We start from the raw sequence: 24569 nt of genomic DNA on the forward strand, positions 1-24569 counted from the left end.
CACTAACTCTGAGCAGATCTGAGCATTGCCACTTAGATTCTTGACATAGCTAAATAATGCCTTGTGGTTATCTTTGGAGTCCTTGGCAATTTTTCTTTCAAAGTTTGCCTTGGAGGATTCTATGAGGGATCATAGTTTCTTGCTGATACTGATCAGGGATGTCTTCTCTTCTTGGGATTTTACTCTTTTCTGAACTAATTTCCTCCTTCTGTTGTATAGCTTGTCTATGGCAGGAGTCCACCAGACTGGTTTCCTTTTCTTGGAGCAGTGAGTCTTGGTTTTGCTTTGGATGGCATGATCCATGCATTCTTGTAAGTGCCCGTAGAATGCATTGGTAAAAGGTTTTGCATCTTGGACAGCATTATCCTTCAGCATGGTGGCTTTGAAACTTTCCACCTCGGTCTTAAGTAACGTGAAGTTTGCTTTTGAAAAGTTTTTCACTGTGGTTTTCTTGTCCGGGGGTGGGAGCAGAATGTGGATATCCAAAGTGATTTGTTTATGGTCAGATCTAACCAGCGAGGTGTTGACTTCTGGTGTGGAACACCTGTCACCCATGTTGGTGATGACCATGTCCAATATGTTGTCACCTTTGGTGGGAGTGTTGACCAGTTGAATCAGGGCATTTGAGTTTATAAATTCAAGGAAATGTTGGGCAAGGGAGTTAGTACTTGAGTAGTTCTCCCAGTTAATGTTTGGTAAATTGAAATCACCCAATATTAGGGTGTTTGGTTGGACCTTTATGTTTCCCAGTGTTTTCAGAAATGCGCAATGGGGGTCCTGGGACATGGTGGGTGATCTGCAGCAAGCTGCAATTTGAATTGCTGTTTTGCCCATTGTTAGTTGCACTTGGATGATCTCTGAAGCATCGTGCTGTGCCACTAACCTGGAGGTGTGGGTATCCTTTATGAATATAGATATGCCCCCACCTTTTGTATTTCAGTTTGGGTTCTGTGGCCGAAATATATGGTATGAGTTTTAGCCTGGTAGTGCTGGGGTGCTCTCTGGAGCCTTAAACAAGGTTTCTGTTACTGCACATATATCGATTTTCTTCTAGGTTCATAGGTTCATACTAGGCTATCTGCCCTAGGGCATTTACAAGCCTAGCCAGAGTGTGTGTGGCTTCTGCCACCCCTTGGAATGATAACACTGTGCCCCTTTAGGGTTTAGTTTACTGTGCCTCTGTCTAGTAGTGACACAGAGATGACCCCTGAGGTAAACCTACGATCTCCCATCCACTAGTCAAGATTTCTCTTGAAGAGAGTCAGTGAGGGGCTCTGCCTAACATGGACTGGGATTCTGTTCCAGAGTGTAGGGAGCCTCTGGGTTATGAATCTGTCCCTCCAGCATGTCCTATTTATTTCTGTGTTGAGGTTCAAATCTCTCACTCTCGTGGCTCTGGTGGATTTGGATTTTTCAGGTGGAGCATGTCCATTAATTCTGGATTGGACATCAGGCATAGATCTCCTCTGAGTAGGCGGTATGCGACTGAATAGAGCTGGAGTTTCTTCAGTCTGGCAGCATATGACATATGTTTGAGACCCTTGATCCTCTTGATGAGGTACTTCTGGGGTCTTTCTAACTGCTGCAGGTGCCAGGTAAGGTACATACCAAATGGGGCATTGTACTCAATCATGGGCCTGATAAGGGAAGAGTATAGGGGCACAATGACCTCTCTTGATCTAGATGCGAATCCTTTCATGATAAGGTGGGCAATATAGAAGGTCTTCCTAACCAACTTGGCAATGTGGGTGTCAAATGAGAGGTCACTGTCAACTTGGGTCCCTAGGTCCCTGATTACTTCTTGCGTAATTAATGGATTACCATTTATTTGGTAATTTGTGGGTACTTTGTTTTTCCCAAAGGGTGTGACTATACATTTTTTGGCGTCCAGTTTAAGGCCATTGCTCTGGCACCAGTTATCCATTTCTGTGAAGCCTTTCTGAAGGATGCTAGTGTCCACTGGAGTATCAATTATGGCACCCAGTTTGCAGTCATCTGTGAACTTTGTCAGCCACAATCCCCCTATGTTTGCTTGTACCTCTGCAAAATAAATGCCGAACAAGAGGGGTCCCAGGACTGAGCCCTGTGGGACACCACTTGTGACTGGCTTAGAGTCTGACATGGCTCCAGCAATTCTGACCTTGTGGGTTCTGTCCTTTAGCCAATTTGCAACCCATCTTATGACATATGGGTTTACATTTAAGCTGGTGAGCTTGTCTATGATGCCCAAGTGGGGTATTGTGTCGAAGGCTTTTGCAAGGTCAAGGTAGGCTGTGTGAACTGCCTTACCCTCATCAATGGCCTTAGTGACTGTTTCAAAAAAGTTGACCAGGTTCAAAAGGCAGGATCTGCCCTTAACAAAGCCGAATTGGGTAGGATCAAGTGTCTGTAGGTCCCCAATGTCTTTGTTTATGAGTTCCTTAATGATCCTCTCCATAGCTTTGCAGACCAGGCTCGTCAAGCTTATGGGGTGGTAATTTCCAGAGTCCGTAGAAGCACCTCCTTTGTGGAGTGCAACCATTGTTGCTGTACGCCATTCTTTAGGTACATATCCTGTAGTAAGGCTAAGATTAAACAGCCACCTTATGTGCGAGTTTAGTTCCTCTTGGAGTTCATGTAGCACGCAGCCCGGGACACCGTCTGATCCCACTGATGTTGTGTTTTTAGCTTTGGAGAGGGCGGCTCTCACCTGGACATCTGTGATGTCAGGGAGGCTACATTCAGCTGGGATAGATATTTCTCCTTTTGGGGGGGGGGGATTTGCACTGAACCTGTCTGCCAGTATGTTGGCAATATCTGTGGGTTCAGTGTATTTTTTGTCATTTTGAACTAACTCTGAGCATATCTGGGAGTTTCCACCCAGGTTTCTAACATAACTAAAGAAGGCCTTGTGATTATCTTTAGTGTCTTTTGTGATTTTTCTCTCAAAGTTGGCCTTGGATGATTTTATGAGTGATCGTAGTTTTTTGCTAGTACTGATCAGAGATGCCTTCCCTTTTTGGGATTTTGCTCTGTCCTGTAGTAGCTTCCTCCTCCTGTTGTAAAGTTTGTTTATGACTGGGGTCCACCAGACAGGACACCTGCCTTTGGGGGAAAGGGTCTTGGTTTTATTTGGGATTGCATGATCCATGCATTCTTGAAGGTGTCCGTAGAAAGCGTTTATAAAGGATTCATCGGTGTGGGCTGTGGTTTCCATTGGCCCAGGGGCCTTGAAGGATACCACTTCAGTCTTAAGAATTGTGAAGTCAGCTTTTGAGAAGTTCCTCACTGTGGTCTTTTGTGCTGGGGGTGGGGGCGGGATGTGGATTTCCAGTAAGATTAGTTTATGGTCTGATCTCACCAGTGAGGGGTATACTTCCGGTGTGGAGCATTGTGTCCCCATGTTTGTGATGATCAGGTCTAGTATATTATCTCCTCTTGTGGGAGTGGTGACTAGTTGTTCCATCACATTTGAGTTTATGAATTCTAGGATCCTTTGGGCTAGGGTGTTGGGGCTTGAGTAATGCTCCCAGTCTATGTTTGGGTAGTTGAAGTCTCCCAATATGATGGTATTTGGAGAGACATTCATACTCTCCAGTGTCTTCAGGAAGGCTGAGTGGGGTTCCTGAGTTTGAGAGGGTGGTCTGTAGTATGCTACAAACTGTAGGGCAGTTTTGCCTATGGTTAGTTGCACATGGATGGTCTCCGATGCTTCGTGCATTGCCACTAACCTGGAGGTGTGGGTGTCTTTGATGAATATGGACACTCCCCCTCCCTTTGTGGTTCAGTCCAAGTTATGGGGCCGAAAAGCATGATATGAGGTATAACCTGGTAGTGCTGGGGTGCTCTCAGGAGCCTTGAACCAGGTTTCAGTTACTGCACAGACATCGATGCTCTCCATACTGAGGAGGGCTTCGAGAGCCTGCATCTTGAGGTTTAGACTTCTGGCGTTGAGCAGCATTACCCTTAGTTTTTTTCCACTTGTGTTTTCTAGGGAGGTGGGTTTGCCTTTTGAGCCTTGCCTAAAAAAGGCACTATGGGGGTGGCAAGAGCCTTTGCCAATATCCGGAAGCCTAGAGATGACAGGTGCAAGCCGTCCCTTGCGAAGCAGCGTGGCTTGTCAAGCATGTCATCCCAAGCAGACAGACATTGGATCCCCCTAGAATGACACCAGTAATTGAGCCAATTATTAAAGCTGATCATTTTGTCTTTGTACTGTGGCATCATTCTTGGTGAGGGTAAGATGCTGCTCAGGGTCAGGGTCATACCGGCCTGGGCTACATAATCAGAGAGCTCGTCTTTGTCTCTTTTCATGTAGTCCAGGGAGGTATGTCTCAGGTCATTCACGCCAGCATGGACAATGACTGAGTCATATTTGTACTTGCTTTGGAGTGACCTGAGTAATTGTGTTATGTGGCGGATTCTAGTGCCCGACAGGCAGCTTACTGTAACCTTTTCCTTGTTCAGTCTGGTGAGCGGGATGTCAGTGTATCTGACTATAGAGTCACCTATTACAAGTGTATCAGGCATGTTGTTTGGCCTTAAGGGTTGTGACGGTTTGGCACAATGACTTTGAGAAATATGTGTTGCATGTGCTATGTTTTGAGGTGGTGGTTTCATGGATGTCTGCTTTGGAGGCCTCTGCTGTTTTGGTAGATTTTTAATTAGAGCCTCCGAGTATGTCTTTGTGGGTTTATGTGTTTGGTTTGCAGTTGTGTTTGGTCTATTTGAGACTGGGTTTGTGGTGTGTATGGTTACCTTCTCCTCCTGACTGGTCTTGCCAGTAATGAGTCGAGAGAGCTCAGCCTCCAGTTTGGCTATATAGTTGCATCTCTCACATATATTTGTATTTGTTGGGAGGAGGAGAGGGTTGTCTGTGTACATGAGGCAGTTGTAACATTGCCTCAAGATTCCCAGATTCACCAGCTGAACTGGAAAGGACGCCAGTAACTGACCTCTCGACATGCTAGAATAGTGTAAGGGATTGCTGAGTAACTGAGTCAGAAAGGACCTAAAGGGAAATGGGTACTCAAGGGGATTGTAGGTGGATGTAGTGCTTTCTTTTGTTTAAGAGTGCTTTACTTGTGTAAAAATGCTTTAGGAGCAAGTGCTGGGCTTTTTAGATAGAGAATAGACTGATTTTATTGAAGGTAGAGTGGTTTTAAGGGAAAAACTGAAGAGCAGACTTGGCGGAGCCAGAAATAGTTTAAACTTGTTTAACCGGCGCTGCTCTATGCGCACAATCGCGCAAAGCTGCGCAAAAGCTGATTTTTATACAGGGAACTTCAAAAGAGCTAGAAATGGTCCAAAACGGCCAATTACTACTAGATCTTGTGCTGAGGTCACTCCTTCAGGGACAGATAGGCTGCTCAAGGCTCCCCACTCCCACTGGTGAGCAAAGAAACTTCCTTCTATCCAAGTAAGGCAATGGGCAACACAGGAACTATACCAAAGTCCAGAATACAGCAAAGCCTGTATAATGGACTATTCTAGTCAAGGAAAGGTGGGAAAACAAGGATTTTTTTTTGTAAGAAAACTACAGAAAAATGCAGGGAAACAGCAGTATATTAAATACACAAGCTAGCGCACTTGAGTGGGCAGCCTCAACAGTTAAATTAAACAAACAAACTTTAACTTAAGTGCAGGTAATAAAAACCGCTGAATGCATATTAAATAGCAGTTAAAGCTTCGTTTACAGCAAGAAAAGAAGGTTGCACAGGTAGAAACAGCAAAAATATACTTACATCTGGAAAGTAGTCACTTTTTTCAGTTCTCTGCTGCTAGCACCACTCTTCAGGACCATGAGGAGCTGTTGCTGAGTAGTATAGTCGAAAAAAAAAACGCTCAGAGGTGGATTTTTATGCAGGGAACTTCAAAAGAGCTAGAAGTGGTCCAAAACGGTCAATTACTACTAGATCTTGTGCTGAGGTCACTCTTTCAGGGACAGATAGGCTGCTCAAGACTCCCCACTCCCACTGGTGAGCAAAGAAACTTCCTTCTATCCAAGTAAGGCAATGGGCAACACAGGAACTATCCCAAAGTCCAGAATACAGCAAAGCTTGTATAATGGACTATTCTAGTCAAGGAAAGGTGGGAAAACAAGGATTTTTTTGTTTTTTTTTTTTTGTAAGAAAACTACAGAAAAATGCAGGGAAACAGCAGTATATTAAATGCACAGGCTAGCGCACTTGAGTGGGCAGCCTCAACAGTTAAATTAAACAAACAAACTTTAACTTAAGTGCAGGTAATAAAAAATGCTGAATGCAGATAACATAGCAGTTAAAGCTTCGTTTACAGCAAGAAAAGAAGGTCGCACAGGTAGAAACAGCAAAAATATACTTACATCTGGAAAGTAGTCACTTTTTTCAGTTCTCTGCTGCTAGCACCACTCTTCAGGACCATGAGGAGCTGTTGCTGAGTAGTATAGTCGAAAAAAAAAACGCTCAGAGGTGGATTTTTATACAGGGAACTTCAAAAGAGCTAGAAATGGTCCAAAATGGCCAATTACTACTAGATCTTGTGCTGAGGTCACTCCTTCAAGGACAGATAGGCTGCTCAGGGCTCCCCACTCCCACCGGTGAGCAAAGAAACGTCCTTCTATCCAAGTAAGGCAATGGGCAACACAGGAACTATCAAAAGGTCCAGAATACAGCAAAGCCTGTATAATGGACTATTCTAGTCAAGGAAAGGTGGGAAAACAAGGATTTTTTTTGTAAGAAAACTACAGAAAAATGCAGGGAAACAGCAGTATATTAAATGCACAGGCTAGCGCACTTGAGTGGGCAGCCTCAACAGTTAAATTGAACAAACAAACTTTAACTTAAGTGCAGGTAATAAAAATGCTAAATGCAGATAAAATAGCAGTTAAAGCTTCGTTTACAGCAAGAAAAGAAGGTTGCACAGGTATAAACAGCAAAAATATACTTAAATCAGGAAAGTAGTCACTTTTTTTCAGTTCTCTGCTGCTAGCACCACTCTTCAGGACCATGAGGAGCTGTTGCTGAGTAGTAGAGTCGAAAAAAAAATGCTCAGAGGTGGATTTTTATACAGGGAACTTCAAAAGAGCTAGAAATGGTCCAAAACGGCCAATTACTACTAGATCTTGTGCTGAGGTCACTCCTTCAGGGACAGATAGACTGCTCAAGGCTCCCCACTCCCACTGGTGAGCAAAGAAACTTCCTTCTATCCAAGTAAGGCAATGGGCAACACAGGAACTATCCCAAAGTCCAGAATACAGCAAAGCCTGTATAATGGACTATTCTAGTCAAGGAAAGGTGGGAAAACAAGGATTATTTTTTTTTTGTAAGAAAACTACAGAAAAATGCAGGGAAACAGCAGTATATTAAATGCACAGGCTAGCGCACTTGAGTGGGCAGCCTCAACAGTTAAATTAAACAAACAAACTTTAACTTAAGTGCAGGGAATAAAAAAACGCTAAATGCAGACAAAATAGCAGTTAAAGCTTTGTTTACAGCAAGAAAAGAAGGTTGCACAGGTAGAAACAGCAACAATATACTCAAATCTGGAAAGTAGTCACTTTTTTCAGTTCTCTGCTGCTAGCACCACTCTGCAGGACCACGAGGAGCTGTTGCTGAGTAGTATAGTCAAAAAATGCTCAGAGACGGATTTTTATACAGGGAACCTCAAAAGAGCTAGAAATGGTCCAAAACGGCCAATTACTACTAGATCTTGTACTTAGGTCACTCCTTCAGGGACAGATAGGCTGCTCAAGGCTCCCCACTCCCACTGGTGAGCAAAGAAACTTCCTTCTATCCAAGTAAGGCAATGGGCAACACAGGAACTATCAAAAAGTCCAGAATACAGCAAAGCCTGTATAATGGACTATTCTAGTCAAGGAAAGGTGGGAAAACAAGGATTTTTTTTGTAAGAAAACTACAGAAAAATGCAGGGAAACAGCAGTATATTAAATGCACAGGCTAGCGCACTTGAGTGGGCAGCCTCAACAGTTAAATTAAACAAACAAACTTTAACTTAAGTGCAGGTAATAAAAAATGCTAAATGCAGATAAAATAGCAGTTAAAGCTTCGTTTACAGCAAGAAAAGAAGGTCGCACAGGTAGAAACAGCAAAAATATACTTAAATCTGGAAAGTAGTCACTTTTTTCATTTCTCTGCTGCTAGCACCACTCTTTAGGACCACGAGGAGCTGTTGCTGAGTAGTATAGTCAAAAACAATGCTCAGAGGCGGATTTTTATACAGGGAACTTCAAAAGAGCTAGAAATGGTCCAAAACAGCCAATTACTACTAGATCTTCTGCTGAGGTCACACCTTCAGGGACAGATAGGCTGCTCAAGGCTCCCCACTCCCACTGGTGAGCAAAGAAACTTCCTTCTATCCAAGTAAGGCAATGGGGAACACAGGAACTATCCCAAAGTCCAGAATACAGCAAAGCTTGTATAATGGACTATTCTAGTCAAGGAAAGGTGGGGAAAAAAAGGATTTTTTTTTGTAAGAAAACTACAGAAAAATGCAGGGAAACAGCAGTATATTAAATGAACAGGCTAGCGCACTTGAGTGGGCAGCCTCAACAGTTAAATTAAACAAACAAACTTTAACTTAAGTGCAGGTAATAAAAAAATGCTAAATGCAGATAAAATAGCAGTTAAAGCTTTGTTTACAGCAAGAAAAGAAGGTCGCACAGGTAGAAACAGCAAAAATATACTTAAATCTGGAAAGTAGTCACTTTTTCAGTTCTCTGCTGCTAGCACCACTCTGCAGGACCACGAGGAGCTGTTGCTGAGTAGTATAGTCGAAAAAAAAAAACGCTCAGAGGCGGATTTTTATACAGGGAACCTCAAAAGAGCTAGAAATGGTCCAAAACAGCCAAATACTACTAGATCTTGTGCTGAGGTCACTCCTTCAGGGACAGATAGGCTGCTCAAGGCTCCCCACTCCCACTGGTGAGCAAAGAAACTTCCTTCTATCCAAGTAAGGCAATGGGCAACACAGGAACTATCAAAAAGTCCAGAATACAGCAAAGCCTGTATAATGAACTATTCTAGTCAAGGAAAGGTGGGAAAACAAGGATTATTTTTTTTTTTTGTAAGAAAACTACAGAAAAATGCAGGGAAACAGCAGTATATTAAATGCACAGGCTAGCGCACTTGACTGGGCAGCCTCAACAGTTAAATTAAACAAACAAACTTTAACTTAAGTGCAGGTAATAAAAAATGCTAAATGCAGATAAAATAGCAGTTAAAGCTTCGTTTACAGCAAGAAAAGAAGGTCGCACAGGTAGAAACAGCAAAAATATACTTAAATCTGGAAAGTAGTCATTTTTTTTAGTTCTCTGCTGCTAGCACCACTCTTCAGGACCATGAGGAGCTGCTGCTGAGTAGTATAGTCGAAAAAAAAAACGCTCAGAGGTGGGTTTTTATACAGGGAACTTCAAAAGAGCTGGAAATGGTCCAAAACGGCCAATTACTACTAGATCTTGTGCTGAGGTCACTCCTTCAGGGACAGATAGGCTGCTCAAGGCTCCCCACTACCACTGGTGAGCAAAGAAACTTCCTTCTATCCAAGTAAGGCAATGGGCAACAGAGGAACTATCCCAAAGTCCAGAATACAGCAAAGCATGTATAATGGACTATTCTAGTCAAGGAAAGGTGTGAAAACAAGGATTTTTTTTTTGTAAGAAAACTACAGAAAAATGCAGGGAAACAGCAGTATATTAAATGCACAGGCTAGCGCACTTGAGTGGGCAGCCTCAACAGTTAAATTAAACAAACAAACTTTAACTTAAGTGCAGGTAATAAAAAAATGCTAAATGCAGATAAAATAGCAGTTAAAGCTTCGCTTACAGCAAGAAAAGAAGGTCGCACAGGTAGAAACAGCAAAAATATACTTAAATCTGGAAAGTAGTCACTTTTTTCAGTTCTCTGCTGCTAGCACCACTCTGCAGGACCACAAGGAGCTGTTGCTGAGTAGTATAGTCGAAAAAAAAATGCTCAGAGGCGGATTTTTATACAGGGAACTTCAAAAGAGCTAGAAATGATCCAAAACGGCCAATTACTACTAGATCTTGTGCTGAGGTCACTCCTTCAGGGACAGATAGGCTGCTCAAGGCTCCACACTCCCACTGATGAGCAAAGAAACTTCCTTCTATCCAAGTAAGGCAATGGGCAACACAGGAACTATCCCATAGTCCAGAATACAGCAAATCCTGTATAATGGACTATTCTAGTCAAGGAAAGGTGGGAAAACAAGGATTTTTTTTTTTTTTGTAAGAAAACTACAGAAAAATGCAGGGAAACAGCAGTATATTAAATGCACAGGCTAGCGCACTTGAGTGGGCAGCCTCAACAGTTAAATTGAACAAACAAACTTTAACTTAAGTGCAGGTAATAAAAAAATGCTAAATGCAGATAAAATAGCAGTTAAAGCTTTGTTTACAGCAAGAAAAGAAGGTCGCACAGGTAGAAACAGCAAAAATATACTTAAATCTGGAAAGTAGTCACTTTTTTCAGTTCTCTGCTGCTAGCACCACTCTGCAGGACCACGAGGAGCTGTTGCTGAGTAGTATAGTCGAAAAAAAAAACGCTCAGAGGCGGATTTTTATACAGGGAACTTCAAAAGAGCTAGAAATTGTCCAAAATGGCCAATTACTACTAGATCTTGTGCTGAGGTCACTCCTTCAGGGACAGATAGGCTGCTCAAGGCTCCCCACTCCCACTGGTGAGCAAAGAAACTTCCTTCTATCCAAGTAAGGCAATGGGCAACACAGGAACTATCCCAAAGTCCAGAATACAGCAAAGCCTGTATAATGGACTATTCTAGTCAATGAAAGGTGGGAAAACAAGGATTTTTTTTTTTTTTTTTGTAAGAAAACTACAGAAAAATGCAGGGAAACAGCAGTATATTAAATGCACAGGCTAGTGCACTTGAGTGGGCAGCCTCAACAGTTAAATTAAACAAACAAACTTTAAATTAAGTGCAGGTAATAAAAAAATGCTAAATGCAGATAAAATAGCAGTTAAAGCTTCGCTTACAGCAAGAAAAGAAGGTCGCACAGGTAGAAACAGCAAAAATATACTTAAATCTGGAAAGTAGTCACTTTTTCAGTTCTCTGCTGCTAGCACCACTCTGCAGGACCACGAGGAGCTGTTGCTGAGTAGTATAGTCGAAAAAAAATGCTCAGAGGCGGATTTTTATACAGGAAACGTCAAAAGAGCTAGAAATGGTCCAAAATGGCCAATTACTACTAGATCTTGTGCTGAGGTCACTCCTTCAGGGACAGATAGGCTGCTCAAGGCTCCCCACTCCCACTGGTGAGCAAAGAAACTTCCTTCTATCCAAGTAAGGCAATGGGCAACACAGGAACTATCCCAAAGTCCAGAATACAGCAAAGCCTGTATAATGGACTATTCTAGTCAAGGAAAGGTGGGAAAACAAGGATTTTTTTGTAAGAAAACTACAGAAAAATGCAGGGAAACAGCAGTATATTAAATGCACAGGCTAGTGCACTTGAGTGGGCAGCCTCAACAGTTAAATTAAACAAACAAACTTTAACTTAAGTGCAGGTAATAAAAAATGCTAAATGCAGATAAAATAGCAGTTAAAGCTTCGTTTACAGCAAGAAAAGAAGGTCGCACAGGTAGAAACAGCAAAAATATACTTAAATCTGGAAAGTAGTCACTTTTTTTCAGTTCTCTGCTGCTAGCACTACTCTTCAGGACCACAAGGAGTTGTTGCTGAGTAGTATAGTCGAAAAATAAAACGCTCAGAGGTGGATTTTTATACAGGGAACTTCAAAAGAGCTAGAAATGGTCCAAAACGGCCAATTACTACTAGATCTTGTGCTGAGGTCACTCCTTCAGGGACAGATAGGCTGCTCAAGGCTCCCCACTCCCACTGGTGAGCAAAGAAACTTCCTTCTATCCAAGTAAGGCAATGGGCAACAGAGGAACTATCCCAAATTCCAGAATACAGCAAAGCATGTATAATGGACTATTCTAGTCAAGGAAAGGTGGGAAAACAAGGATTTTTTTTTTTTTTTTTGTAAGAAAACTACAGAAAATGCAGGGAAACAGCAGTATATTAAATGCACAGGCTAGTGCACTTGAGTGGGCAGCCTCAACAGTTAAATTAAACAAACAAACTTTAACTTAAGTGCAGGTAATAAAAATGCTAAATGCAGATAAAATAGCAGTTAAAGCTTTGTTTACAGCAAGAAAAGAAGGTTGCACAGGTAGAAACAGCAAAAATATACTTAAATCTGGAAAGTAGTCACTTTTTTCAGTTCTCTGCTGCTAGCACCACTCTGCAGGACCACGAGGAGCTGTTGCTGAGTAGTATAGTCGAAAAAAAAAACGCTCAGAGGTGGATTTTTATACAGGGAACCTCAAAAGAGCTAGAAATGGTCCAAAACAGCCAATTACTACTAGATCTTGTGCTGAGGTCACTCCTTCAGGGACAGATAGGCTGCTCAAGGCTCCCCACTCCATACTGAGGAGTGCCTCGAGTGCGTGCATTTTGAGGTTCAGACTTCTGGCATTGAGTAGCATTACCCTCAGTTTTGTGTTACTTGTGCTACTTATGGTGGTGGGTTTGTCTTTTGAGCCTTGCCTAAAAAAGGCACTATGGGTTGGCAAGAGTCTTGGCCAGTATTCGAAAGCCTAAGGATGACAGGTGCAAGCCATCTCTAGTGAAGCAGTGTGGCTTGTCGAGCATGTCATCCCAGGTGGACAGACACTGGATCCCATTTGAATGACACCAGAATCTTAGCCAATTGTTGAAACTGAGAATTTTTTCTTTATACCGTGGTATCATTCTTGTGGAGGGCAGGATGCTACTCAGGGTCATGGTCATATCGGCCTGGGCTACGTGATCAGAGAGCTCTTCCATGTCTCTTTTCATGTAGTCCAGAGAGGTACAGCTCAGGTCTTTCACACCAACATGGAGAATGACAGATTTATATTTCTACTTGTTCTGGAGTGACCTGAGTGCTTGTGTTATGTGGCGGATCCTGGCACCAGACAGGCAGCTAACAGTAACCTTCTCCTTATTCAGCCTAGTGAGTCGGACATCAGTGTACCTGACTTTAGCTACAGCACTCAGGTTCCTGAACCACAAAATGCCCTGCACTGCTCCCCAGCTTGAGTTTGATCCAGATAAACACTGGGATCTTTTAGACAACAGTCCAACTGGATTTTAAATGATTCACCTGTTTTTAAATATATATATATATATATATATATATATATATATATATATATATATATATATATATATATGTGCTTGAAGCCAATCTGTCTTTTTATTTGGAGAAATTGTTATAATGACATGTTAAAAAAGAGAGCATGAATATATGAATATAAAAGGGAAATTTTTTTTTTAATTACATTGCAAGTTTAAAAGTTTTATTCTGCTCAATGCCAAGGAAGAGGACTTTTTCAATGGATCACCATGACTAGGAAAGTGTTTGTTAAGGAGGCTGCCTAATCATAACCTGATGAGCAGTTGCTGCATGGTCTTCCCCTCATTGACATGCTTTCTTCAATTTATTGGCTCACTTAACTTCTGAGCAACAAACTGAATTGGATATACAAAGCTGCACATGGACAATGACAAGTTTGCAGCTAGCTGATGAGACACAGTCAAGAAGCCATTCAGCAAGATGCCGTATGCCAGACTGTTTGAGCAAACATGACCTAATCACCTCAGCATTGGTAGCAACAGGGATATTTTGGTGTTTATGAGTGCCTAGTTTGCTGTTTTTTTATAATTATTCATTTCTGCAGAATAGAGGTAGCAACTAATAAAATGGTTGCAAAGTCCATTGTTGTATAACTAGTATGAGGATGAAATATGGAGTAGAAGAGGACAAATGAGGTGTGCACCACAAACCTCCTTGTCTGTTTGTCTTAAAGTTATTATAAGATCACTGTATAAGGATAGTTTATGGGTCTCCTTTCCTTTCCTCTCCTCTCCTCCCCTTTCCTTTCCTTTCCTTTCCTTTCCTTTCCTTTCCTTTCTTTCCCTTTCCTTTCCCCTTTTCATTCCCCCATGTTCTTCCTGAGTCACTGCAAATTCAGAGCAAAGAAATGTGAAATATTAACAAAAATGAATGTGAACAAGTATGAGTTTATCTTGGGGTTTGTTCAGGAAGTCACTCTATGATATATGGACAAACAGGACTAGCAGAGTAGTCTGTCCTGCATACCAGTCTCCTCAACCTTTGGCAGGGGTGGCTAGTGCTATAGGACTGCGGGACTGTAACCATCCCACCTGTAAAATGGGTCCCCCAACTGTGCATAAAATAAAGCCCCCAGTCCCCCCACCATCCCGTAGAACATATAAAAATAAAAAAAAATCTCAGACTCTGCGCATGCATGCTTAGTTCATGGCTGCTGTGTTAGGCAGACCAGAACTCCAAGCATGCATGCTCAAGCATTCCTGAGCTCCAAACTGCTCAGTTAGGCAGTCCGTATAGGGAAGGGAGTTAACTCCGCCCTTCCAACCCAGAGATCTGTGCGGTGGCAACCGCACAAACTGAAGGTCACTGGACTGCATTGCCCGCAGGCTGGACCAATTGTAGGAGGCTCCAGCCTCCCTCACATCTCATGGGTGACTGAGACCACATGCGAAGGCTAGTACAGGATTGCATTTGTGGATCGGGCCAGTATGGAGGACCAAGCAGAGTACATCGCCATATGGAGGACCGATAACAGGATCACATTTGCAGAGTACATGGCCATCAGATAGGTGTGTGCATTTGCAGAGTACATGGCCATTCTGGAGACAGACAGATGTGTGTGTGAGTGTGTGCATTTGCAGAGTACATGGCTGTTCTGGAGACAGACAGATGTGTGTGTGTGTGTAATGCCCCAGTTACTTCATGGTGGTGGGTAGAGAATAAGGCTTGAACCCTGGGCCCAAGTGTAGAGAATAAGGCTTGAACCCTGTACCTTGGGCCCAAGTGACAAAAGCCTGAATTCCCTACCCACCACCATTTCGAAAACATTTGCAGATTTTTGCCTCATATTAATTCTGTTCCCCATAAAATCTATGGTTTCTGTATTTTTTTACTTAAAACAGACAGTAGTGCAGTGGTAGAAGTGTTGCCTGACAGCTATGGGTTGTTTGGTTTGATTCTTGGCTGGAGTGGAGTCTGCATGTCCTCCCTGTGTTTGTGTGGGTTTGCTCTGGTGTCCTCAGCGGATGTCTGTCCCTAATTTTTGCACTTTATTCCCCCATTATTGGTTTCGTCCAGGCTTTTTTGTGCCAAGGTTGAGAGCTATGGTGATAACTGAACTCACTGAATATGTTTGGAGGCTGTATTCCCCCATTATTGGCTTTGTTCAGCTATTTTGTGCTAAGATGTTGACAACTATGGTGAGAACTGAATTCATTAAATGGTGGCCATTTAAGTTTCAGTCTTCCTTTCTTTTATAAGAATAGATGATTTGACATGGTGGTATGTTGCTCTGTCTGTTTTGCACAGGGACCTGGGTTCAATATTTGGCAGTGAAATGTATGGTTGTAACACAGCATTTTATTCTAGCAACTTTCCAACATTATACAAGCAATGTTTAAAATGTGTCCCTGGTTTTTGGGCTTTTGTCCCCCCCCCAAATAAATTTTGGCTTTGCCCAGACTTCTTGTGCTGCAAAGTTCAGAGATGCAGCTGAGTGTCGAGTAGATTTTACAAGGAGCTGAGAGCTGCAGGGAACAAAAGTTTAGTGCTGCTCATGCCAAGTCTGCTTATATTGTAAATAGCACAACAGGTAGTGTACTTGCTTTTGATGCAGAAGGCTGTGGGTTCTACTCCCACAGTAGATAGATCCATTGCTGATACTGTACTCTGTTGTAAAGGGGAAGGATGCTGCAGTCCTCTTTGATGAAGATACCTAGTAATTATGAACCTATTATCAGTTTGCCATCCATTCCCTATTGCGATATTACTAGCATTATAATTTTTTTAATGCGACATAAGCAATTTATTCCTCAAGGGCAACAGGCACTTTATTTGTAGATGAAATAATGACATATAAAGTTATTTGCTAGCAGTAACCTCTTCATTAGTTAACAAATTTCTTTAATGTGGAATTACTTAGATGACCTTTACTTCTTCAGAGATCGTGCATATTTACTGATACTGGTAGACTGTTGAAGTCTGAGTAGACTTTTATGATGGAAATGTTCTGAATTGGGCAGTTCAACTGTACTGTATTGTACAAGGAATATAATTTTATACAGTCAGGAAGGTGTATCAAAGAGCATGTGTATGTTTCGTGTTCAAGGGGCCTATGATTTCAAAACAGCCCAAAATGAATCTTTATTTGCCACTGGCAAAATGTATTTTCTTTGAATGTGGGTTTCAATGCTGTTTCAATGAATGTGAGTTTCAAGGGCAGAGAAGTTTTAATGCTAAGTATATTTTCATTGTGAGACTGTATTGCTTTGTTTAGCAGATATCTATTAGGATTTATGCTGTAAAATATAAAATAAAACTTTCAAATGAAATCCATATCATCGCAGAAGTAAAGCAGTATGCACATTACAGTGTTTATGGCAAATGGGGCGAAATAACCAAGGAATGGGACATTGGAATGGCTGCAGGGGGGGCGCTCCATTCGACCATGATTTTTTGAGGGGGGGAGGGCAGCAAACTCAGACAGCCCCGGCTGAACTATACCTCTCAACTGTCCAGAATTTTGCAGAATGAATAGATTTTTGCTTCTTATTTTTGGTTTGATCCTCATAAAATTTGTGGTTTTCTGCCAAATCATTTAGGAATGAAGTCAATAAATAATGACAGACATTGAGTTTCAGACGTCATAACCTTCAGAAAAATGCATGCTAAAGCAAGACCTGTTATTTTATCAACTGTCTTAAGTTTATACAAGAGCAATTTTTAGTACTGTTTGCATGTTCCCCCAATATATTTGGCCTTGTCCAGATTTCCTGCATTAAGAGGTTGAGAGGTATGTGCAAATAAATCGCTTTATAGAATTAGGAATATCCAAACCTCTCAACTGTCCCCAATTTTGGCTCAAAATGTTGCTCTCCCCCTAATAATCCATCTGCAAAATGGCAATTTTGTAGGAAAATGTGGAGGGTTTACAATTATAAATAACTGTAATGATCAGACTTATAGATTACTTTTATTTCAGAAATGCATGTAGATGATCTTATTTTCTCAGCTGCTCAAGTTAACAGTACTGATTTTAAAAAGGTGTCCCTTCTTTGACAGGTTCCCAGCTGTATTGTGTGGCAATTTTATATTTTTGCATAACATTTTTGGTCTGTTTTTCATAAAATTCCGGTTTCCTGGCAAATTAGTAGCAAATAATTAAAGACTGAAGTTAGAAAATAATGGCAGACATTTGAGTTTCAGATTTCATACCTTCAAAAATTCCTACTAATGCAAGACATACTACTATTCTATTATCTTTCTAAGTTTATAAGAGCAATATTTAAACATTGTCTTTATTTTTGGGCCCGTGTCCCACTTTTAGTTCTATGTATGGCTTTGTCCAGATTTCTTGCTCTGAGGTTGAGAGGTATGAGTGTCAGAGCCATCACCATCAGCCAGAGACATTTCAAACTGTGACCTACTTTTTGCACCCCACTCCCCATTGTAGTGGCTCTGGATGTGGCCAAGCAAGGCAAGGAGCACTTATGCAGTGTAAGTGTGCAGAGTATTCCCCCATCCTAGGTAGACCACAAGTACGACCGTGGATTTTCATCTGTCCTTGATTTTGCAGAATGTTCTGGTTTTCTGTCATATTTTTATACTGTTGATTTATGCTTCTTATTATTCAGAAAATGCATGCTGTTGCAGTGTCCTGTTGCTCTGTATTAAAGTAGCAATGCTTTATTGACCATCAGATAAGCTTGTCAGAGATTGTAAGATGCAAGTAAGCTTTAATAAGCATACTGTTAAAGAATTACCAACCTTGAAATCCTTTTCATTGTTGCCATGCAGAGAATATTTACATAACTAGATAAGTATAAGCCTTAGGTATTGAAATGCATATGACAGTATTTGAAATAAAGGACAGGATTACAGTATTTTCAGAAGCTCATTACATTTGTTGGAAACTTGCAGTTATCTTTGAAGGCTTTACCCGTAAACTAAACAGAATGCCAATCTATCAAGTGTGGTCCATAACTTGTGCAGTAATCCTTTAAGCAATTTATCTTGAGCTTGTTTCTTGTTCGTTGTTCATTTTTTACTTTGATCATGTGTTCCCCATGAAACAAGTAGATAGTTGTTGTCAGGCAGCAGGTCTTTTTTGGATAAGAACCATTTTTACAAGTGGGGGTATCACAGAGATTGCTACTTTCAGCATGTTACTTGGTAATTTTATAAAGCTGAATATAAATTATAATTAGAACTGCTGTGCAAGGAGAAGTGGTTTGAGCTGAGTGCTGCTTGTTTTATTTTATACTTGATTTTGACTGGCATTCCAGTAATATATTTAAAAAGCAATTTATTTTTTTCATGCCTCACAACCTTTGTGTTTCCATCTAGATATTAAGTAAGTTGTCATGTAGCCAATGCATTGCAATATTTTTTCTTCTACACTTCATTTTGTCTTGATTGGACTCTCGTAATGACTGTTTGGCACCCAGGGCAGTGTATTTAATTAAAGTTCCAGTTGTTGTGGTTTTGAGCATAGCCCCACCCCTTTCTAGTTGGTCACACCCCTTCCCAATTGGCCCCACCCATTCAGCTGTCTCCTGCAGCCCCCCTTTAATTTGAAGTCAGCAGCCACCACTGACCTTTGGTATTAAAATGAACTTTATGGTGTTTATGAATATCTGGTTTACAAACTTTTTATTCTGGCTGAATTAGATAACATCCAATAAACTAGTCACAAAGTCTATTGTTGTGTGTCTTTTTTGTGTGAGAAATGCAGGATGGAAAATGCATTGCCCTATATTCAACTGCAGCATTATGCACTGACTGTATAATACCCTAACACACTGAATAATGTGAATGCAGCTTCATAGACAAAATGTCTGTGTATAGTTTTGGTGGGGCACAGAAAAGGAATGGTAACTGTGAACAAAATCATTACACAGAAATTGCTACTTAAGTAATGATTACAATAAAGGAGACAAATGTTTACTCTGAAGGAAGTGTGCATGAATCTACACCCAATACTTGTTCTCTTCAAGAGAATAAAGTCCTGCTGCTTCATGTAATGTTATATTCCTTGAGCAGAAACTGTCCATTTTTTACTGATTACTTATGCAGCAGTGGGCATTTGCACTATAGCACTTATTTATTATTCAGTCTAAATCCTTTCTGTGCAGAGTCTGCAGCAGGTGTTTACTTCTGCAGTTTGCACCCATGATTTTCTCTGTGCATGGTTTATTCTTGCATACCTTTTCATGAAACACCTTCCCAAAATGCTGAGACAGATAGTTCTAGCTTTTTATTCACATATATGCACAGCCAGCTTTTCCTGTATCCAGGCTGTTAATTGTAACCTATTTTGGAGGGGCACACTCAGCATGCCATATCTGTGTATTAAAGAACTAGCCTTACTGCACTGATTTCTGGGAAACAAATTCAGGTACATGTGTGATAGTGAAAGGAAAAAAATCATCATTTCATTTTTCAAAAAAGGCAGCACTGAAAACAGTGATCGTTTTGTTTGAGAATCACTTCCTTACAAAGCCAAAATTAGTTTTTAACTTTAAACTTCCTTATTCAATAAGAACATGGGTTTATTAGGAATTGGTCTGAATTATATCACTTGTATCCAAGAAGTCTAGTTTACAACCGTCTTGCTTGAGTGCCTTACCCAGTTAATTTTTTAACATTAATTATACTTGAACAATAAATATATGGAGCTAGAATAAATGGTCTGAATGCAAGAGCTGTAGATCACTGTTTCTTTGTGCAATAATACTTGTACTCAAAGGAATAACATACCTGCTTTAACATTTCTATGCAAATATTAAAATTCTTTAAATAAAATCTAAAGCAAAAATGTCAGCTACCAGGTCCATGTAAATCAGTTCTGTTTAATACAAGAACAAGATGTTTGACAGGAAAGATGAATTGTTTTAATCAGAGTACTTACAGGGTAGCATCTGAAGTATAGTGTAACATATGAGCATGACAGTTTGCACAAAAATTGTATGGCTAGGCTTCATTGACTGGCTTAATGAGAATTTTTATGTGTCAAATACTAAATTAAGAAATTAAAGAGATGTTCATACTCTGTCTCTGCCTCACTTTCTCTCTGTATCTCTTTATGTTACTCCGCACTCATTTTTTTTTTCTTTTCCATTGAAAGTAAACCTGTCATAAAATCAATCAGAAACGTGTTTTTCAAAGATCAAGGCTTCTTTTTGATTTGCTCTCTCAAAGTCGCCAAATCCAATGTATGCTGGCATCACAAATGTGTTATTGTAGGTTGTCAGATAGCTGAATGATAAGGAGGTTGAAGCATAGTTTAAAAGGGGCTTAGAGGGAATGTTGGCTATGTAGTGTGCCACACAGCTGTTTACCTGACGTTGAAAGGCTTTGAAATCATGATTTACATATATCTCATTTGATTTATGTTACTCTAAATACTGAAGCTTTTTTCACAAATCATTGTAAAGCAAATGACAGTTCTGCAACATTTTCCAAGAAAGATGTATATAGAGTTCATGGATGAAAGAAATGCAGATGAAGAAAGAATTAAGTTCATAAAGACAATCACACATTTAAACCAGCTGCAGAATAGTCCACACTTCTAATGACGAAAATGCATTGCACTTATTGATCTATGTATCTCCCGTATCTTATGAAATATATATTCAACTATAGGGGGTGCAGGGTGGTTTGTCCCCCTGTTTATATTTGGAGAAGTGTAATATGTTGCTGTACGTAGTTGTGCTGGAATATACTAAGAGTTGGTGCATGTTTTTTTTTATGTTTTTCATTTTTTTAATGTTATAAAATTAATTGTTTTGAATTTTCAGGATTTGGGTATCTTCTTCTTTTTCCGGTTAGGGGTCGCCACAGCAGATCATCTGTCTGCTCATAATTGGCAGTGGAGTTTTACAGTGTCAGGTTGCCAGCCTGGCGCCCAACCTTCCACAGAAAGAACACACACGCACACCTAGGGCTAATTTAGAGTGTCCAATCCACCTACCGCATGTCTTTGGGAGGAAAGCGGAGCACCCAGAGGAAACTCACGCAACCACAGGGAGGACATGCAGACTCTGCACAGAAAGCACCCCAGCTGAGAATCGAACCTTTTGCAGTGAGGCAGCAATGCTAACCGCTGGACCACTGTGGCAACCCAATATCAAAATTTTGGCATCAAAGTTTTGAAATTCAAGATTTTGGGCTTTGGTGGTGCTGCGGTAGTGTTGTTGCCTCACAGTAAGACATTGTCCTGTTCGATTCTCAGCTAAATCGGCTTCTGTGTGGAGACATGCGTGAATGGGCATACATTCGTTGAAGGTTGTGCGTCAGAGCTAGCAACTCGGCGTGTAAAAATCTACTGCCAATCATTAGCAGACCGGGAAAAGCCAAAAGACACAACAACAGCAATCTGAAGTGAATCCATATGTATGTATGTATGTATGTATATGTATATATATATATATTATATATACATATATTTATATAGGTTTACTATCAAAATTGCAAAAGGCTTAATAATTTTTGTTTCCAGTTTCGAGGTAAACCATCGAAACCAGAATCTCGACCATGTCACAATGTTTACCCAAATGATTGAATCGTTTGAGTCAACATTGTCATCGAAAACATCACGTGATATCTGTACAGGAGCTGATGTAAATCAAACTCCTATATGACATATCACATATTTGAAGTGGGGCAAGCCCCCCTGCACCCCTCTGTGGGGGCCTGCACCCCACACACCCCTTGCTAATAATATATTCCAAATCCCAGATCGAACTACAGTGGGATATGGATGAATTTCCAATCCACACTCTACCACAATGTCTGTACAGTTTGTCGAACACACTTATGCAAATGCACTACTGCATTCACGTAAGTGTGTTCAACTATCCCATATACTTCACATTTTGTGAATGACAATCTGATTTTTCAACAGCATACTTGCTGAAAGATTGTTGTTTGCACAAATAATAGTAAACCATATATATATATATATATATATATATATATATATATATATATATATATATATATCTATGTTGTGTCTTTCGGCTTTTCCCGGTTAGGGGTTGCCACAGCGGAACTCCGGTCTGCTAATGATTGGCAGTGGATTTTTACGTGCCGAGTTGCCAGCTCTGATGCACAACCTTCAACGAAGGTAAGCCCTACGCCCATTCATGCATGTCTCCACACAGAAGATGCTCTTGCTGAGAATCGAACAGGACAACGTCTTACTGTGAGGCGACAACGCTACCGCAACATCACCACCGCAGTGTATATATATATATATATATATATATATATATATATATATATATATATATATATATATATATATATATATATATATATATATATAAAATGGATAGTTATTAAATGCACTGCTACTACATGTAAGGGATCACATCTGTTTCCCATGCATGACACAGGACAGAGCAGGAACCACGCAGGAATTCTATGTGGTAGCATGCTTCCCTGAAGTGTGGAGGCCATATATTTTACACACATAGAAATAAAAGCCCCACCTGCAGAACATGAAATGTGGTACATCAACAGAAAAGGTTTCGACTCTATAAACTGTCATGTTGTCTGTAGTGCCAAAGGGGCTATCTACAGTGCCAGTGCATGTAACCAAAACAGTCTCCATGACTCACACATATGGCGCACATGTGAGTTGTATGCCAGGTTGGCTAGGGGTGATATTCCTCATGGGTATCTATGAGATGCAGGTATTCCCTTGAACACTGGCTCATGATACCCATAAGAAATTCACACAATTCCATTGAGCAAGGATACAACAAAACCCCCATTCAAACTATGAATATTATAGAACATGTGTTTAGATTTCTGAAATCAAGGTTCCAGTGTCTGGACACATCATGATGTGCACTGTAGTACAACTTAAGCACCTCTGCCAAAATACATACAGTTTGTACCATATTACACAATCTAATTCTCAGAAATCAGCTTCAACAAGGACAACAAGAAACAGGACCACAACTTTCAAGGACCACAGGCAGGGCAGCAGCAGCAGGTCCAGATGAGGAGTTTGAGGAAGTACCACCAGGCTGACACCAAAGAACTGAGTATGTGTGAGTACACAGTGTCCAGTCAGTAACAACATATGTATAATACTCAAAAGTACTGGTTAGATAGCTTGCATGTGCGGAAGGTGGTATTGACACATGTATTATTTTCTTCAATGTGTGTTTGTCTGCATTAACCCAGTCAAACACTATGCTAGCACTACATCCTAACATCTTCTGCAGGTGCAAGCCATACATGGTAGAATAGTCAGTTCAGTTTCATCACCCCCAATTACAAGAACCACCACTACCAGGAATTGCACTGCTACTTATAGAGCCCTGGAAAGACATCTGTATGCTACCTGAATGGGAGCAATTTCTGCTGGATGAGTTCTCCTCATGACTACATCAAGGATCATGACCCCAAGGCCTATCTCATCTGGGCATGGACACCTTAATCACTAATGAAACAGCGCATGTCATGTCACTACAGGAGTGGGGTCTTACATGTCCTTGTCTGCTAATATCACAGACACTGCATGATTTAGCATGCCATTCATCCTGTCCAAGGAGCTGCCCACATGGTTCAGGGAGTCATGTACATCAGGTTGCACAATGTTTCATAGTCTCATTCTCTCTTCCAAGGCCCTCATGGAATGTGCATGTGTCTCCACTAGAACCCTACACATACATCTGGCTGCACCTAATGACACACCAGTATGAGAAGGAGGGTGGACAGCAGGTCTCCTTCAAGTACGTCTACCAACTCTCCTGTGCGACACTTCTCCCTTACAATGGCTAAGTGGAGTAGCTGCCAGCTCTGGAACTGGAGTAACCACATTACCCTTATCAACTGTTTCACCTTCCACCTGTCTTATATCAGAGGTCTCCTTTTTATAGTTATGCATAGGCATACTGACTGTGTTCAAAATATGAGCAGGAAGTATGGGAGCCATAAACACAATGTCAGACTGATCCTCTGTTCTCTAAGACTATGCCTCTTCATCATCATCATCATCACCATCATCATCAGAGGCTACTGACAGTCTGACAACATGTCATAGGAGTTCCACAGTGCTCCGCTCAGGATCACCTATGACAACAAACAATAAACACAACAAAAAGCGAAACAGAAAATAAAATGAATAAAATCGATCACATATTTTTCTTATATAAAAGGTATGTTAAACTCTAACAGATACTAAAGTGACACACATTTTAATCTTATATAGTTCTGACTCTGCCTTATATACAGTAATAACAATAACAAAATTTGTGTTTATCATGTGAATGAGGGCTGGCAGCATGCAATCCAGATGTAATTGTATGTGAGGAAGAGAAAGGAAAAAAGGCTGATAAGCATCACAATGCAAATGAAACAAGAAAAAACAGATCAATTCCCTTCACATGTGCAGATTAAAATGTTTCCTCCACCAAGGTGT

The sequence above is a fragment of the Protopterus annectens genome, chromosome 4.part0, assembly GCF_019279795.1.
Source record: "Protopterus annectens isolate FY-2018-M chromosome 4.part0, PAN1.0, whole genome shotgun sequence".
Lineage (NCBI taxonomy): Eukaryota > Metazoa > Chordata > Ceratodontiformes > Protopteridae > Protopterus > Protopterus annectens.